This window comes from Eurosta solidaginis, chromosome 4, assembly GCF_040869045.1.
Source record: "Eurosta solidaginis isolate ZX-2024a chromosome 4, ASM4086904v1, whole genome shotgun sequence".
NCBI lineage: Eukaryota > Metazoa > Arthropoda > Insecta > Diptera > Tephritidae > Eurosta > Eurosta solidaginis.
This window is the reverse complement of record NC_090322.1, coordinates 167,431,666-167,451,827: the sequence shown is the minus strand read 5'-3', so window position 1 is coordinate 167,451,827 and position 20,162 is coordinate 167,431,666.

Genomic DNA, 20,162 nt, shown 5'->3' with positions numbered 1-20,162 from the left:
AATCTACAGTCATACAAACCTAAACCCTCTAAAATGGTTTACCTATTATCATATTGCGATGAAGAGGGATCGGTGAATCCGGAAACAAAAAAGCCGTCTATGGCCGAGTTTTATAATAGTACTAAAGGTGGAGTAGACACGTTCGAAATGTGCTCAGTAATGTCATGCAACAGAAAAACCAATCGGTGACCAATGTGTGTCTTTTATGGTATGATAAATATATCTTGTATCAACAGCTACATACTTTATTTCCATAAGGCTTCTGTACTGGGACAATCAATAATTACCCGGCGTGAGTTCATGAAGCAGCTACATTCAAAACTTGTAGAACCTTGGCTCAAAACCCGATTAGAGTGTCGCACAATGCCACGGAATATAAAAGACAATATTCTACATGTATTAAGGTCACGATGAAAGTCTGCCATCAACCAGCAATGAGTTTCAGTCAGTAGAAGTATCCAATAAGAGAAGAATCTGTAATCTCTGCTCATATGAAAAGAGACGTATGACAAAGTCATCATGCTCGAAATGCAATGTTGCAATTTGTGGTGAACACAAAATCGACTTTTGCACACAATGTGCTTCAAAAAATTTGCAATGAATTTTTTTTTTTCATATTAATAATAGAATATAGTTAAATATCGCCAAAGAAGAGGCTGTTTCTGTTAGGCTTTTTTTTTAGATTTTATAAGTATGTTATCTCACAATGATCTCAAAGGAGAGCGTTTTATAAAAACGTAGGTTATAAAAAAATATACTAACAAAAAATTTAATTTATTGTGTGTTCTACTTAAGATATACTTGGTTAATATAACTGCGTGTTAAAACTTTCAGAAATATATATTTTCACCCGATTTTATATATCGCGAATAATAGCTCGTCGAAATGACGAATGGTTATGTTTAAAAGGGCAGCTTACAAGGTTATGTGTATAGGGTTAATGAATCAAATAAAGAAAAAAATGTATTTCGGCATTGCAAAAAGTGTAAGTCGTCGTAAGTAAATAAAATCTAATTTCCTAAAGATAGGCCTCCACTGTTCGGGAGGTGGAGGCGCCCGCAGGGGAGCCAGTACCCATGGTTGTGGATGCTGACTCCGCTAATTTGGACAGCGAAAGCACTGTTGACGTCCCGTCAATAGCGGGATCTGTCATCAGTGCTAGTCGTCTGGCTGATAGGGCCGAGGAGGAGCTCCTAGCCTCCGAGGGCGAATCATCGAAGGCGGGATCCGTCATCACTGTAAGTCGTCTGTTGGGGGGGGGGGGGGGGGGGGGGAGGATCTCCTAGTCTCCGAGGGCGAAGCCGCCAAGGATGGGGAGCAGAAGAAGAAGGGTGGTGTTGATGGAAATCCGTCAAATCAATCTTCAGCATTCTAAGGCGGCTTCCGCAAACTTGTTGCTCTGTCTTGAGAAAGGCGGAGTGGATATAGTCCTTGTCCAGGAGCCGTGGCTGAGTAGTAACGGCGGAAAAATTTCTGGATTAAGGACGGGATTGGACCTGTCCGAATCTGAAATAGACGGTCTGATGGAAAACTTCACCTTGGCAAGCAATAGCGCCTTTCAACGGTCCTGCCCACTGAAAACTTATAGGGGGAAGGGCAAGCCGCCCTGGTGGTCTGATTCCCTTGACGACCTAAGAGCGTCCAGTAGGCGGCTCTTTAACAGAGCCAGGAGGAGTAAACTACCCTCGGACTGGGGGCTCTATAAGGTGAGTCTGGGGATTTATAAATATGAAATAAGGTTAGCCAAGCGAGATTCATGGCGAAGCTTCTGCGAAAACGTAGAGGGCTGCAATGAATCCGCGAGGCTTAGAAAAATACTCTCTAGGAATCCCGCCCCTCGGGGGTATCTGAAAGATGATGGTGGGGACTGGTCGATGAGTAGCGAGGAGTCCCTGTGACTTTTACTGGACAATCATTTTCCCGATGTCCCAGTTGCGCAGGGATCTTTGCTTGCGTGGTCGGCGGTTGATGGCCATGCAGAAATTGCTGCCATCCCACTACGGGAAAGTCAAATATCCTGGGCTATAAATTCGTTCAAGCCCTATAAGTCACCCGGTCCGGATGGCATCATTCCTGCGCAACTTCAAAGGTCTTTAGGGATTTCCTGCCGCTGGTTGGCCATCATCTACACTAACTGCCTCAGGCTTAACTATATCCCTAAGTGGTGGCACACGGTTAGGGTCATCTTCATTCCGAAGACCGGCAGGAGCTCTCATGTGTCACCTAAGCATTTCAGGCTAATCAGTCTCTCGTCGTTTCTTCTTAAGACGTTTGAGCGGCTGATTGACCTGTACCTACGATAAAGGATACCTGGGGGGTTACTGTCGGCTTCACAGCATGCGTACTGCAAAGGCAGATCGACGGAAACGGCTCTCCATTCGATTGTAAAGCAAATAAAGGGGTCTCTAGAACATAAAGAGTATGCTCTGGGTGTCTTTCTAGACATCGAGGGGGCTTTTAACAATGTCTTACCGGGGGCAATCGAAAGAGCTCTGGTGGGTTTAGGAGTCGAAGCGGCTCTGGTTGAATTTATTAGCAAACTTCTATGCGGCAGAATTGTCCCAGCGGAGTGGGGAGGAGCCATAATAAGGAGGAAGGTGTGCAGGGGCACGCCACAGGGGGGTGTCCTATCTCCTCTGCTCTGGGTTGTGGTAGTCAACGTGCTTCTTGTGGAGCTGGAAGCCAATGGTTGTCGGGTGGTTGCCTATGCAGATGACCTCGCTATCCTAGTCAGGGGAAAATTTCTGGGCACCCTGCGCGATGTTCTGCAGGGATACCTGGATACTGTGGCTAGGTGGGCTGAATAATGTGGATTGGCGGTCAACCCGGGAAAAACAGAATTGGTTCTTTTTACAAGGAGATATAAGATACCCGACTTCAGAACTCCTTCCATTGGAGGGGTACCGTTGGTACTTACTGACAGGGTTAAATATTTGGGAATTGTTCTGGACAAGAAGCTGTCCTGGAGGCCCAATGTGGAAGATAGGGCCAGGAAGGCCGCGGTTGCCTTGTACTGCTGCAGGGGGGCTATCGGAAAGAGATGGGGGCCCTCGCCAGGAGTAGTACACTGGCTTTATGAGATGGTGGTCAAACCGATTCTGCTATATGGGGTGCTGGTATGGTGGAAAGCACTGGACACGGCGAGCACCTCCAAAATGCTAGTGTCAGTGCAACGGACGGCGCTTATCGGTATCAGTGGCGCTATGAGAACAACACCTACCTTGGCACTGAATGTCATGCTGAATATACATCCAGTAGATATTGCGGGAAAGGCAGCCGCGGCCCGGTCGTTGGTCAGGCTTCGTGATATAGGTTATATGCTTTCTGATTTCGGACACTCTAGCCTTCTTACTAGTTTCGACTTTATCCCGGACAGGACGGACTATTGCATGCCGGTGGCCGCTCCCTATACAACCTTCAACCCAGTCATTCCCCCGAGGGAGGAGTGGAGAAGAGGAATTATCTGGGGCATGGGACCGGTTAACTTGTTCACGGATGGGTCGAAGTTGGAAGGAAAGGTTGGCGGGGGGGTCTTTTGTCAAGAGCTAAATGTATGCCGCAAGTTTAAGTTGGCTGATCACTGCAGTGTATTCCAAGCGGAAGTTGCTGCGATTAAGGATGCGTTGGATGAAATGCTATCCAGCGCTACTACGGCTAGGGAATTTAACATCTACTCTGATAGCCAAGCGGCTATAAAGGCCTTGAGCTCAACTACAGTGCGATCGAGGGTGGTCTGGGAGTGCCTGCCCTCACTTGCGATTGCATCGAATTATTTTACAATTAAGATTATCTGGGTCCCGGGCCATAGTGATATTCCGGGTAACTGTCAAGCGGATCTCTTAGCCCGAATCGGTACAACTGAACCGGATGAAGATGGCTGTAGGGATTTCGGGATTCCGCTAGCCACCTGTAGATTGATTGCTCTTCCATAGCTGGGCCTCCAGTCAGCTCAGCAAACGTTGGGCGGACGCTACGTCTTGTAGGATATCAAGATCTTTCTGGCCGAAAGTGGATGGCAGGAGGTCTGCTGAACTAATTGGGTTCACTAAGGCTCACCTATCAATGGTCATTGGGGTTTTGACAGGGCACTGTCCCATGGGTATCCATGCGGTACGTCTCAATATATTGGAAACTCCATCCTGCTGCAGCTGTATGGAGGATGATGAGGTGGAATCACCAAATCACTTTATGCTTGACTGCCCAGCTTTTGCCAGAACTAGGCGAAAGTATTTCGGTCGTGACTCACTTGGATCTCCCGAGGAGCTATCCAAGGTTGAGATCGGGATCATTCGGAACTTTATCGTTGCTACCCAGCGATTCTCTAAGTAGTTATATCTACGTCACCGTTAGTTTAGTTTATTATATGTGGTATCACAACGGACCGTCATGTTGTCCAAGTGAGCTTCCTCTATCAGGGAAGCTACCACCCAACCTAAGCTAACCTAACCTAGGCCATGCGCCCGAAAATCGTGCTTAGACGCTGGACATTTTGGTGCATTTAGACTTCTGGTGCGTTGATTTCCTTGATCTGAAGTTTTGAACATCCTTATCTACCCTTGTACTTCTGCATGTACTTATGTCAGAATTTGTATCTTTACTCTATTCTATTAAATGCAGTGCAGCAAAGAAAGACAGCATTCCCGAAAAAACCCAGAGGGCTAGTAAGGTTTTGGAGGCTTTTTTCTCTGTATTATTTTATAAACAAAAGGGGATAATATACCGGATTTTTGCCGTCTTATAGCATCCTTTCGTGGCGATTACTGATGCCTATTAGAACCATAATAAAACGGTGTGGTGGTAGCATGCTCCACCAATGTACCGAAGATCCTGGATTCACGCCCCCGTCAAAGCAGCTTCAAAAATTAAGAAACAAGTTTTTTCAACTTGAAGAAAATTTTTCAAAGCGCGGTCGCTCCTCGGTAGTGATTTGGCATGGCAAACACTCCGATTGAATTTCTGCCATGAAAATCTTCCCAGTGAAAACTCATCTGGCTTGCAGATGCCGTTCAGAGTCCACGTAAAACAAGTAGCTTACGTCTCGCTGTACGAAAAATTACAAAGGAGCATGACGCAAATCGGAAAAGAAGCGCGGCCTAAAATTCTTCGGAGTTATCGCGCCCTGCCTTAATTTACTTATTTTTATTAGAAACACCAAGGCAGGTCAAACTAATGTCCACGACTCCTCTCCCACTCAGTGGTGTCTTCCTTTTCCTAAGCTGAACAATTAATTTGCGGATGGAAACGTCTTCTCATTATCGCTTCGCATAACATAAGCCAGCCGGCGTTGCCTTTGACTTTAATTCGCTTCTATATAGTCATATCTCCGCAGGGCTCGCTTACATTTTACATATCTTTCGTAGATTCACGTCAATGAATACACCAATGGTCATCTCATCTTCTTTCGACGCCGTTGATATATTTCGACAAATATGGTAATGGACCTAAAGGGCGTGGTATTTGCCACACATACATGTAAATAGCAAAGCTAAGAACAAAAAAAAAAAATAGTTCACATACATGTAATCAGCATCTAAGAGCAAAGAAGAAAGAGAAACAGTCACACATACATGTAATCAGCGAAGTGTGGAGAAGACACTTCTCAAGCTTATGCTAGATAATTAATGTTATACGGAAACGGGGAATATATAAACAGAGGGCTATTTGTGCAAATTCTGGACCCTAGGAGAGGTAGGAAAACAAGGAAACTGTGAATATAAAAGCTGCGCAAGCTGAGAAATAATGACTCAGTTTGATTTTAACACGCAATAAGTGAAGTACGCGAGTAGTTTAATTTTGAATTACTACTACCATAGTAGTGTCGTAAATAAAGAACATTTTGGTATACTGAACGCATGACTTATTTACAACAGTACGGCGATATGAACTAAATTCGACAAACCTTAAAATTTGTTACAGTATATTATAAAAAAAATAAGTCTTGGAGTAGTTCAGGATTGAAAAAGCGTACTTTCCAACGCCGTACGTTGTGTCTTCTCTGGGCTTGATTAAGAGGATAAAAAAGGATTATTGTAATATTTAAATTTATTAGATGGCGCATTCAATCCTTTTTAGTTGGGTCACTGTCGATAGGACATGTCTATTTGACCAACGTAAACAGCATAGTACTTGAATGGACTTAGTAGGGTACTGAGAGGTAAAGCACGCTCTATCTGCACGGGTAATTAAAATAGAGCCACTTAATAAAGACATTTCTAATGGTCTCTTCTCATATTAACTTGCATGTGAAAAAATTCTTGATGTACTTGTATATAAAATGTATTGACTAGGGTGGACTCTGCCCTATTTTTTCAGCAAAAAAGTTAATTAAATAAGGCTATTAAATAGAAAAAAAATGCAGTAAATTGCATAAAATGCACTCATGCAGAAAATTATACCCAGTCCCGATTCAAGCTAGATAATCGGCATGCTAATCCAGCAATTAATGTCATGTTTTCATATTAATAACAAATGTGAATATAAAAGTGTCGGCGAGAATGAATGATTAAGTGTGAGTAATGAGAAACAAGCAATAAAGTGAATTTACTTCATTTAGTTATGCGCTTAATAATGATGAGATGCATATATTTCAACATAATTACACGATGTGTAGTACGTAGATTGCAGGTGGGTATTATATGGATGTATGTATGTATCTATATTTGTATGAAAAAAGATGCAAATAATAGTCAAGCCATTGAAGCCTGCAATTAGTGAATAGTTCAATGATCAAATTATAGGCAAACTTATTAAGTAGGCAATTGCTTTTTTATTCAGAGGTATAAACTGCAGCTATTCTTATTTATGAATATATGTAGGTTTGAGTAATTGGTTGCCCTGGTGCTTAGCGCAAAAAAACTAATGAGGACACCATGACAGCGCAACTACGAGGAACTTCAAAGCTTCTAAATACCGCTTGATGTATCGGAAATAATAGCTCGTTCAAAACGATTACAGTTTGGAAAGTAATGCACCCCAAATATATTGGCTTGCTAAACTGCTTACACCAAAGGCAAGCCGATTAATACTGCATTGCATTGGATGGTCATGAACATGGACAGGCTCTAGGAGTATCAGCAATAAGCCATAGTTGTTTTCTTGGACATTGCCGGAACTTTAAACAATGCCTAGGAATGCGCATTCATGGACAGGCTTAACTCGATTGAAATATATCAAGCCTTAAGGAATTGGATTGTATACACGCTAACCTGCAGAAAGATAACATCGCCATGGGGGCCTATTCGGGTCCACAAAATTTTAAAACAAAGGATCCTCGCAGGGTTCGGTATTATAACCAATGTTATGGAAGACTGAAACGTCAACACTATACTAAGTGTAGGACAACTATCAGCTATCTCATGAATCAGGCGCTTCGATATATACATTTGTACAAGTCTACGTAACTGCACTCGGTATTGCCACCAAAGCAGAAAATACAGATTTTGTCTTGTTTATTAGACTAAGCCCAAACTGGCAGGGGTTATCTAACAAGAGAAGCACAGCATAAAATATTAAGGAGTTCTACCGGATAATAAATTATCGTGGAAACTGCATATGGAAGAGAGGAAGAAAGCCTCCGCAGCAATGTGTGGATACAAAAGGGGTTGCTGGTATGCACGTAGCACCTATCGTCGTTCGCGCTCTCTCTTTGGGCATTTATGGCAATTGTCAAGCCCATCATTTACTATGGGAATCTTGTTTGTGAAATAATTTGGGGTCGCCCCCTTCCTCTGCTTCCAAACTTCGGTGTCGCCTGGAATACTTTCTTTACCGGAGCGCCTTCGTCCATTCGCATAACAAGACCTTGCCAGCGAAGTCTTTGGGTTTTTGATTCGCGATAGGGCACGTCATATCTGCGCAAAGCTCATACAGCTCATCATTATATCTCCTTCGATATTCGCTGCCCGCACACGGACAGGACCATAAATCTTCTGGAGAACTCTTCAGTACAGGTATTATGTGCGGTTCGTAGAGCGTGATTTTGTTTGTCGAGAGAGAACTTTACTTTGCAATTGCCTACCCAATCCAAAATAGCACTTGTTGGCAAGAATTATTCTCCGTTTGATTTCTAAGCTGATATTGTTTTTGCTTTTAATACTGGTTCCCAAATATAAGAAATCCTTCAAAGTCTTGAATTTATGTATATCCATCAACAGTGACGAATGGGTATAATACATGGTGCCGAAAGAGATGAGAGTATTAGAGAAAAAATCCCTTTGGAAGATGTGGGCCACGTTCGGTAATGCTAAAGGAATGTAGACATGAGCAGAGTAGGTATAAAGACTTTCCGTACATCAAATATAAAAATTGACAAGCGACCTCTGCGGACTTGAGGAAACAAATGGATTTATTCCAAATTTTCGTAAGTTATTACTTACTTAATTAATTGCAGCTTAACAGTTTAAACTGTTATGGCTGTCCAACAAGGCGCGCCAGTCGCTTCTCCGCTCTGCCAACTGGCGCCAATTGGTTTGGGAGTTTAAATCGTTTTCTACCTGGTCCTTCCAGCGGAGTGGGGGCCGCCCTCTTCCTCTGCTTCCATATGCGGGTTCCGATAGAAACACTTTATTAGCCGGAGCGTCGTCTTTCATACTCATAACATGGTCTAGCCAGCGTAGCCGCTGCATTTTAATTCGCTGGACTATGTTCATGAGTTATTACTTAGAAAAGGTGAATGAGAGGTTAGATTACGGAATAGGAGGTAAGGTACCAATAAAATGAAGGTGAAGCCACTGATCTACAATATCGCTATGCGTTTCTAAAAACATAAGCGGGTTTCTGCACCGAAATAGAGAGCGTCAGTTGCAGTAATTTAAGGCATTTAAAGCTCCAGCCCCATTTAAAGAAAAGAATTTTTCATGTAGGTATATCGATTATTGGAATGTGTTAGCGAAACCACAAGTACACAAGGAAACCCGCCATTCTGACAGGATGATTTTGAATGCCATGATTTCGTTCCTCTATCTCAGTGTTTTCAGTCTGAACATCTCTTTCGGATATGCATTCCGCTAGTTCCTGTGCTGAACCAGTTTGAAATTCAGGATTTTATTCGGGTCCTACCTTGGACATTGCTTAGAGCTGGAATACCCTAAGTTTCTGGCCCGCTACAGGAGCGCTCATCTGCACTGATTAACACCATTGTACTACTAAAAAAAGCGAAATGTTAGTCCAGCTACTAACCTCTGCAATTGGGCTACGGACAAGTTCTATGACAGGAAAAAATTCTAGTAAATAGATAAACAATTGAATTGAAATGGATTAGTTCTGCTTGCATTGGCACAAATTCCTATTTATACAAATACCTGGCATGCGCGTGATGTCTCAGGTTGACGTGCGAGGAAAGGCAGTGGTATAGCATATGAATTAAAAATATTGCAATTGATGGTTTAAAAATAGGCAACAACAATTTAAGCAAGCGAAGTGACGCAAATATGCATTTTAATTATCAAACATGCAATAATTGTGGCAATTATTGGCCATCACACAAAAAGGAGGCGTCCGCGGCCGTGCAACATGCGCACACATTAACGGAATTCCAATGTAATATATACACGCACTCACACATACATGCTAAAGCGGGAAATGAATAACGTTGCTGGTGAACCGTCAATAAGTTCAGCACTACCAATGAAAGGGGCGTGGCATGAATATCTAATATGCGAGTACTCAGAGTTGTTGCAAATTGTGCTTCGTTCGAAAGATGATTCTTGTCCAAGTCCACTGCGAAGACAAGGAAAACTATTGCGGCGCGATTTCGCTAAATTTGCACTTTCATTGCAGAAAAAACTGAATTGAAATTAAAGCAAGTGCATGTGCATTGGATAAAGGGTGGTGTATTTAGTAGTTCCTGTGTGAAAATCTAAAAAAATTTAAAACCACCTACATTTATGTATTTTTTTTATTTATTTATACCTTTATACTAAGTCGCTTTCATGTTTGTTCCCTCATTTCCATACGAATTTTTAACCCACGGAAAAGTCTTTTTCGGTAGCCTCCCGTTGAGCAAGACACTTGATACTTAGAACATAGTTGAGATATGAGAGACATTACAATGCAAATGAAAAAAAATCCGCTAGGTGGCGCATGGATCGAGATATACAGCAAATTAATTTTTAACTAACTTCTCCGTGATCCAGACTTGAAACTTACCACATAGTTTGCGAGTCGATGGCACTACAATTCGGGAAAACAAAATGCCGCCAGGTGGCAGAGGAATCGAGATAAACGAAAATCCCTGAAAATCTCTGAAAAAACGCAGGGAATCTTGCAATCGATTTTTGAGTATCTTCCCGGAGAGCTGGAGATATGAAACTTGAGCCGTAAGTCAAAACCCGGTGACAATGTAATATTTTATCAAAAAAAAATCCGCTAGGTGGCGCATGGATCGAGATATTAGGAAAATTAATTTTAATTTGGGAATCTTTCAATCCATTTTTAACTAACTTCCCGGTTACCTAGAGACTGGAAATTTAGCACTTAGTTAGAAGCGTGGTGACAATACAACTTAAAGAAGGCAAAGTTCCGCTAGGTGGCGCGCTAGTCAAGATAACTGCAAATCCTTTAAAAACGGGGGGAATCTTGCGATCGATTTTCGAGTAACTTCCCGATGAGCTAGAGATATGAAACTTGGGCCGTAAGTCAGAACCCGGTGACAATGCAATATTTTATCAAAAAAAATTCAGCTAGGTGGCGCATGGATCGAGATAATGAGAAAACTAGTTTTAAATTGGGAATCTTGCAATCGATTTTAACTAACTTCTTGGATATCTAGAGACTTCAAACCTGAAATATAGTTTAAAACTCGGTGACAGTGCAATGTTTGATCAAAAATTTGAGCTACGTAACGCACAAGTCGATTAGGCCATACCTTCACGGCTAGCCTCCTGGGTGTTGCAGGCGTTGTAGAATTCCACCTCGTTGAAAGCCCATCTCAATGCAGGTCCTTGCATACTTTTAGGCGTACGTGACTTTCACAACGGTTTTCAGCTGTGCAAATTAAGTAGCTGACAAATGAGGTGGAATTCTCTTGTTATGATGCGACGTGGAATTCTGTTGTTTTCGCCAGTGTTGTCAGCGAAAATTCCACTAATTCTATTAAATCTTGCTATTTTGTAGGCAGTACTAAAAAATTTAAAATAAAAAGATGATAAAAAAATTTTAAGGACTACCTTTATATAAATGGACCAACAAATAGAAGGCAATTTTTCCTTTAATACAGACATAGTCTTGTTGAATTTTGACTAAAAAACTTTAACAATAGCTCTTGTAAAAGAATTTTGGGATTTAAAATTATAAAGGTAGAGTGCGTGTTTAAATTTTAAATAATCAATTAGTTAATCCCAAGTACATGGTTTGCCTTAAATTGAAAGATTGCGCTCCACCTTTATAGTTTTAAATCCCAAAATTCTTTTACAAGAGCTATTGTTAAAGTTTTTTAGTTAAAATTCAACAAGACTATGTCTGTATTAATATTATATTTTTTGGTCCATTTATATAAAGGTAGTCCTTAACATTTTTTTATCATCTTTTTTTGTTTTAAGTTTTGTTAGATGGCTGCTGTCTCAATTGAGGTGCAGCTCACAAAGATCTTTTCCGGTCCGATATGAAACCACTTTGTCGATATTGGGTAATATTTCTGAAAGATCTAATTCATCCACATCGTACTTCCAAAGGCTGGATAGCTGAGTGGTGTATTGATTCTGGTGCATAGACCAAAAAAATAATATGGAGGCAATTCCGAAAATATTTATAGATGGTGACGAAAAGATCCCAAAATTTCGGGCAAAGCAACATCAAAATTAAGAAAAGAATGTTTTCAATTTGTAGGTAAAACTAAAAAAAGAGCAATTCGGAAGAAAATTTTGGCTCAAATCTCACTGGATGTAAATCGCGCCATGTATACATTTTTTTTAGCCCCGAAATGTGCGGTATGCACACAAACCCAAAATTATGCGGATATAGTTGTTAAATTATCCCAAAAGGACTAGCCCCAAATTGGTTGATAGTATTGCTGAAATTATGCGAAAAACAAGTTCAAAATTATCCCAAAATCATCCCGAAAACCAACCATTTTTTCAAAATGACTTAGACGAAAATCTATATAAACAATGACCATCCGACTAGCCATACCCAAATAGTTTGAACATGGTAGCGAGAACGAAGTAAACCCCAACTATCCGGCACAGTCAAAGCCCCAAAATTAACCAAGTATAGTAACAACCCAGTCGTTAAATAGTCTTAAAATTATCTCTTGTATAGTTCCGAAATGAAAAAGGAAATCGAAATACCTTCAATGTAAAATTTAAATGATTAAAAACTATTCTGCAAGCATAAAAACAATCCTGTAAAGTTCCTCATATCTCTAAAATAATGCCGAAACAATTCGGAAATAGTTCTACAATTTTAAAAATTAACATTTTTCTAAAATGGTTCCAAAAGTAGACTCGATACGATGCGATACGATAATAGTAAAGAAATGATCCTGAAATAATCTCGAGTTGATAACAAAAACAATCCTGATATGATCGCGTTGTGGTTTTCCAACAATCTTGAAAACACTTCAGATCCATAAACATCGTAAAATGACTCGAGAACAATTTCAAATTGATGCAGAAATAGTCCCGAACTTATCTGAAAGTTATTCCAAAATTGTCGAAAAACACAGAATAGAAACGATGGAGAATTTATTAGGATTGAGACCAAGAAAATCGGGTCAAAATTTTCAAAATAATCAAGAATTTATTCGCAAATAGCCCAAATCTTCCGCGGTATTCAAATGGTTCTGAAATCATTCCCGAAAACAGACCCAATCGATGCATGGTAATGAAATGATCCCGAATAATCTCGAATTGATAAAAGATTGTCGAAAAGCCATATCGAAATTACTCTGAATCATAATATCTGAATATCACTGAATAGAAACGATCGAGAATTTATTAGGTTTGAGACCAGGAAAATCGCGTAAAAAAATTCAAAATAATTCAGAAATTATTCGGAAATAGCCCAAATCGTCCAACGCATTCAAATGGTTCTGAAATCATCCCGAAAACATACCCAATCGATTAGTGGTATTTAGAAGATCCCGAATAATCTCGAATTGAAAATTGATGCCGTAATTGTGTCCGAGAGATCTTGAAAATTGACCACAAATCAGGGGTCTGCACTTTAGAGCACAATCGTGCTCCCATTGCCTAGGGGAAAGGGCTAACGCTATAAATTTTTGGAGACCCAAATGATCCAAAAATAGACTAAAATGACTTCGGAACAGTTTTAAATTGATCCACAAATAGTCATATAAACCATTGAGAAATTATTAATTTTGACTTCTACAATGCTTGCGAAAACAATTCCGGAATGATTCGGTGATAGTCCTAAAATGATCTCAAAAATGTCCCCTTTGTAATTCCAAAATTATCCTGAATTAATCCCGAAAGAGTTTCGATATGAACTTTAAACAGTCACGACAATATTCCCAACATTTTACAAAAAACAGCCCTTGCATGGTGTCAAAATTGCACGACCTGGCGGTGTCACACTGAGTTCATCTCATTGATTTATGACTCCCACAACCACACTTCTCTCACTCACTTCACTCTAGCTATTCTGTGCGTAGTGTAGAAAGCTTTAAAAGGTCATTATTAAATATTTCAGAAAGAAGTGGCCTAATTTTCATCTACCTTTGTAGAGCTAAAGGAATGCGTTTTTATTTTTTATTTTTTATTTTTATAATAGTGTCCAATTTTGAAACATTTATTTAATACATAATAACATGTCTGGATTTACCTGCCTTAATATTGGCTTTGTGTATTACTTGGCTGTGTCGCTTCATTAAGTTGAGGTCAATAGAAGTCAACTACTTTTGCCGTTCGGGTTATCTCTCGTAGTCCTATTTTGTGGTTTATTGTAATGTGTTAGCTTAATTTTTAAGGTTCACTATCGTCAGTTCCGTCATTATTTTAGCATAGAATATCATTAAATGGATCACCCTATACAGAGATATTGCATAAATTGCATAAGTACCACAGATCTACTACGTAAGCAGTGTTTGCGCTGCGCAATGAGAACAAAATGCGTTCAAATCGCGTAACTAATAGAGCTGCACATGCAACATGCAACAAACTTTTTAGAAAATAAAAAAAACTGAAATTTCTTACAAAAATAAGAACTTAATTAAAAAAAAAAAGTTGCACACAGGGTTGTCTAATTTCTTATATTGCAACAAAAGGTGCCAAGTTGATCACGCCAGTCATAAGTTGTTTACCTTGCCACAGGATGGCGTTACAATGTGCCTGTGGCGATTACGGCGTTTACGGCACTTGCAACACTTTACTATTAACACACACGAGACGCAACATAGTCTTGGAGTTTTTGCTTATTTTATTAATACAACTTTTTTGTTGTCGGTTCATTTCGCTTCAAATTTTTTTACTTTTTCCTCTTTAGCCAATCAACATGCAATTTGCCACTATCCACGTTTGTTGTCTGTGTCGGCTCATCATAAGTCGTTTATATGCAAATTTACAACAAAAGGGACATATAAATTTGCTCTCAAACAAAATTCCGCAAACAATTATATAATAATTGATAACTCATACTTAACATACTCATAACTGGGTACAAACCCTGTCGGACATGGGTAGCATATGCAGCATCAAATTTGTATTCAGAATGAATAACTGTGGAGTTTACATAGGCGCAGACAGCAGAGAAGTTCTGACTTCTTAAACCTTACCAATAGATACTTAATATTTACGACAAAATAGTTGGTCGAAAAGTAAGATCTTATTATAGCTGAACCCCAATGTAAGCTCTCCGTTTATGAGACAAAAGGCTCAGAATTTCAGTTAGTTCATCCACAGAGATTCGAGTACCCAACCTGGCCTATATAAATTGTTCTTTAAGCATCTTGAACAGCGCATTATCCGAAAAAAATCGAAGATTACGAGTTCAGTCCTTTGCTTTCCTACGAGGTACTTTTCTTGATACGCTCTTTTCTGTGTTCACTCCAATGCACTGCTCAAACGTAGACCTGCTGTGTTGCTCTGTCGCAAAGCCTTTTTTTGTACCACAGGTGCCTCATTCTTCACATTGTTTTTCAGCAAATATTTGATGTAAACTCTTTCTTATTTTGTAATTGCCAAAGTAAAACATATGTAAATTTTATTTCGTACATATTCTGACGAATATTAGCAGTATTCCTTAGTTTTGCATCTCTAAGCCGATACTAAGCAGTCACTTGTATCTACATAAACAAATCAATGATTATGTCTACACATATGTACATACATTAGCGGAGAAATACTCACAAAAGTATGCAATCATCGCGCATATTGCTATGCGAGAAGCTATAAACGTGTATCTGTAGTTTATAGCCTGTGAGTTTATAGCTGGTATACAAGTAGTAAATTCTATAAGAAGAAACGCCTAGAAGTATTCGAACGAGGAAACCGAAGAGTATAAAAGCAGCACCAGTTGAGGCATGATCAATCAATTTGATTTAAGCACGCTATTGGTTGCGAAGTATAAGTGTCATTGTGAAGTAGTGTAATAAAGACCATTTTGCATTATTGAATATTGGAGTTATTTATTCAACAGTTTAGCGATACGAACGTTAGCAGAATATTTGGAATAAGCGGAATTGCTCTAAGTTCGTTACAGTTGGTGTCAGAAGAGGAATTGTTGAATAAATTGCGAAGACTTCGAATACAACTTGGACATGGAAAGTGGAGTGAATTGAAGACTCAGCAACTGAAGAAGGAGTTAGAGAGCCATGGATTGAATACAACCGGGAATAAACTCGATCTTCAGGCACGACTACGAGAAGCAATGGAATTAGAGGGAATTAACGTGGAAGAGTATGTCTTTCATCTTGATGGCGAGGAGACAATAAAAGTTGAAGGGAAAAACGAAACATCGCAGCCAGTTACGAGCACAGACTTAAACACGATTTTGGCTGCAATATCTGCACAAACATCGACAGTAACATCCAAGATGGAAACACAACTAGAATCCCAGGAGAACTGTATAACATCTAAGATGGAAACTCAACTGGAAGAACAGAAGACATATATGACATCTCAGTTGGCTGAGCAGTTGAAAGCACAAGAAACGCGTATTTCAGAAATGTCGACACAGATTACATCCAAGATGGTAGCACAAGAGGAGCGCTTATCATTACCGGTGGCACAAATGTCTTCGCAGTTAGAAGCACAGAATACAAAAATTGTACAGCTCGAGGACAAAATGAATGCCGAGATAGAAGCTTTGAGAGGTCGTATACAGCAGTTGCAAATAAATCACCCAGCAGTTTAAGCAAGTAATGCAAATGTAAAGACAACATCCTTTGGCGGTTCTGTTCCTTTTCAGGTCTTTAAGCTACAGTTTGAGAAGACCGCAGCAGTGAACAACTGGAATGCTAAAGATAAAGTTGCAGCTCTGTTCGTGGCATTGAAAGGGCCTGCAGCGGAAATCTTACAGACGATTCCAGAATACGAATGGAACAGTTATGAAGCATTGATGGCCGCTGTCGAGAGACGTTATGGAAGCGAGCATAGAAAACAGATATAATAAATTGAGTTGCAAAACCGTTACCAAAAATCGAATGAGACTTTGCAGGAGTTTTCGTCGGATGTTGAAAGATTGGCTCATTTCGCAAATGCAGACGCACCCGTGGAATGCACCGAGAGGGTTCAAATTCAGAACTTTATAAATGGAATACGGGACGTCGAAACGAAGCGAGATACATATGCGAACCCAAAACGTACATTCACGGAAACGGTATCACATGCTCTGATTCAGAAAACAGCAGCGCTTCTGTGTAAGCCAGCGTTCAAAACATGTGGAGGTAGAAAGGCCAGACTGGGTGAACACAATATTGGAGGCGCTGAAAGGATCGCAAAAGCAGAGTGAAAGAGTTATCAAATCCGGGAAGCCCGGTCACATTGCACGTCATTGCGATATTGATCCTAGTGATTTCAACAGCATGGGTGGTCTTAATAACAAAGCTGGAGGGGATGGGCAAGAGCGAGTAAGAGCTATCTCCAGCTATTGAATGTCCTGTGATATCTGTGTCGCAAATTGGAAGGACACCAAGCAGTCTTACCGTCAGAGGGAATGTGGATGGCAAATAACGTGTACTGACTGTAGATACGAGCGCATTTCATTCCTTAATCCAATCTGACTTGGTCAACAGGAGAATAAAACCGTTACCTGGAGCAAGGTTGCGTTTGGTCACTGGCGAGTATAACCAAGTCCGGGGAGAAGTGATCTGTGAAGTCTTAAGGTTACTAAGGTCATGGTTCTACACAAATTCGTTGTGGCGCAGATTGTTGATGAAGTCATATTGGGAGTGGACTTCTTAGTTGACCATGACATCAGGAACGATATGCAGAGGAGGGTTATGCGTTATAAGAACCAGGATGTACCACTCAACTTCAGTTTTGAGAAAGGGTTCAGCAGTAAGCGAGTGCTGGTGGAGGCGATTGGACAAAGACCACCAAAGTCAAAGGCAGTAGATCGGGCAAAGATTGATGCATCGAATGGGCCATATAAAGCGAAACCCGCGAGAAAAACACAGGCATTGACAAACCCTAATGGATGCACTAAAACGAACGAAACAATTTGCCAGAAAGAATGCAAGGGTGGTTTCAAGCCAGCGCGCACTACTGTTGTGAAACGACAAGACGATTATGATAAAATAATTATGGTTAGGCCTTGAGCTCGATTTGAGCCCGCATTCTTTTTTCATTCTATTTAATTTTATTTTATTTTATTCAACTTAATTTAATTTTGTTTTATCTTATCTAATCTTAGCTAATTTTATTTTTGTTTTATCTAATAGAGTAAATTTGTTTTTATTTAGGTTATTTTATATGGTTTTTTTATTCTATTCTTTTCTTAATTTTTTTATTTTATTTCATTTAGTTTATTTTTGGTTTATTTTAATTAATTTTCTTAGAACTTTTATTTTTCTACTTCATTTTATTTTATTTTAATATATTTAATTTTGTTTTATTTTATTTTAGATTATTTTATATAACTTAATTTTATTTTATTGTTTTATTTAATGTAATTTAATTTAATTTTATTTTATCTTATCTAATCTTAGATAATTTTATTCTTGTTTTGTTTTATGTAATAGAGTAAATTTGTTTTTATTTAGGTTATTTTATTTAGTATTTTATTTTATCCTTTTTTATTTATGTTATTTTATTTTATTTTGTCTATTTTTATTTGTATTAGTTTCTTTTAGTTTTTAATTATTTTAATTTCTTTTAATAAATTTTCTTTTTATTTTTATTTTTTCTAGCTTTTTTCTTTTTTATTTTATTTTAATTTATTTCTTTTTGTTTCATTTTATTCTAGAATCTTTATTTTAATTTTATTTTATTTTTACTTATCTAACCTCAGCTAATTAAATTTTTTTTATTTAGGTTTTTTATTTGGTTTTTTATTTTATTCTATTTTTATTTATGTTATTTTATTTTATTTTGTTTATATTTATTTTAGTTAGTTTAGTTTTTTAATTATTCCAGCTTATTTTAATAAAATTACTTTTGGTGTTTTTTATTTTTTCTGCTTTTCTTATTTTATTTTAATTTATTTCGTTTTGTTTTATTTTATTTTAGGTTATTTAATTTAATTTTATTTTTTTATGTATATTTTAAGCTACGCAGATCTATTGTGTTGGGTGCAAATAAAACAATGATTATTCCACCTTTCAGCTCGACATTTCGCCAATTTCCTTGGCATCTTCAGGAGCGTGACACTGTATTTATTTAATAAAACAAAAAACAACAAAGAACACAATCAGATACATATAGAATTAAAATTTAAAATATTGCAAATAAATATTGTTTGCACAAAAAGTATTTTCTTACATACAAAAATGGAAATTAACGAAAAGCACAATTTTCACTAAAACATTTAAACATTTAAAAACATTTAAAAATTAAAAAATTGTAGAAAGTTAATAGAGTGGAAAAATTCGATACCACCTACATGCGGTAAAGTTGTCATGCTAAAAACTAAATGTTTTATTAAATAAATACAGTCTCACGCTCCTGAAGATGCCAAGGAAAATTGGCGAAACGTCGAGATGAAAGGTGGAATAATCATTGTTTTATTTGCACCCAACACAATAGATCTGCGTAGCTTAAAATATACATAAATATTATCCAAACAGATCGGAAGAAAATTAAATAATTTTATTTTATTTTATCTTATCTAATCTTATTTAATTTTCTTTTTTTTTTTTTTTTTTATTTAATAAAGTAAATTTGTTTTTATTTAGGTTATTTTATTTTGTTTTTTTATTTTATTATTTTTTATTCATTTTATATTATTTTATTTTGTATATTTTTATTTCAATTAATTAATTTTTTTTTCGTTTATTTAATTACATTTTATTTTGCTTTTATTTTTTCTACTTCTTTTATTTTATTCTATTTCATTTATTTTAATTTTATTTTATTATTTGTTTCCCAGTTCCTTTCTTCAATTCCTTCAGAGTCGTGCTGCGTTTGTTGAAGATGCTAAATTGATAACTTGCAATTGCAATCTTAATACTTATAAAGTAACAAGCTCCGAGCCTACTTGCATTGGCAGTGGTATTGCTGTTGTTGCAACTTGAACTTGCACTGTGCTTGTCACAAATTAAACACGTTTTTCTATAGAACTAATGAATAAGCAAACACAGCATTGACAATGCCATGGAAGTGGGCAAAGAGTGCAATCACAACTATAACAACAAAATCAAAATTGACCAGTGCAACATGCAGAAATTCAAGTTGCAACAACGATTTCGTTCGAAATTAATACAATTAGCAACTTGTAAATTTTTAATATCTATCATCGTTTGCAGCAGGATTTCTACTAAAAGCATTAACAACAAAAAAGTTCATTAAAGTCACCGAGTAATATCATCCAAGTGTTAATTGAACAAGCGACCGTGTTGTTCATTTGGTCATGTTGCATGCATTGAATGAGTCTACACGATAGTGCAATTTTATTTATTAAACGTAAAAGTGTTCGTAGGCTCATATGTTTTAACACATTTCACGCAATTACGCACAACTAATGTAATTTCAGTAATTGCTTAGAAAATCAAAACACATTTTTTGTACTACAAAAATTGGATGTTCGTAGGAGTGGCAACGACTATTGTT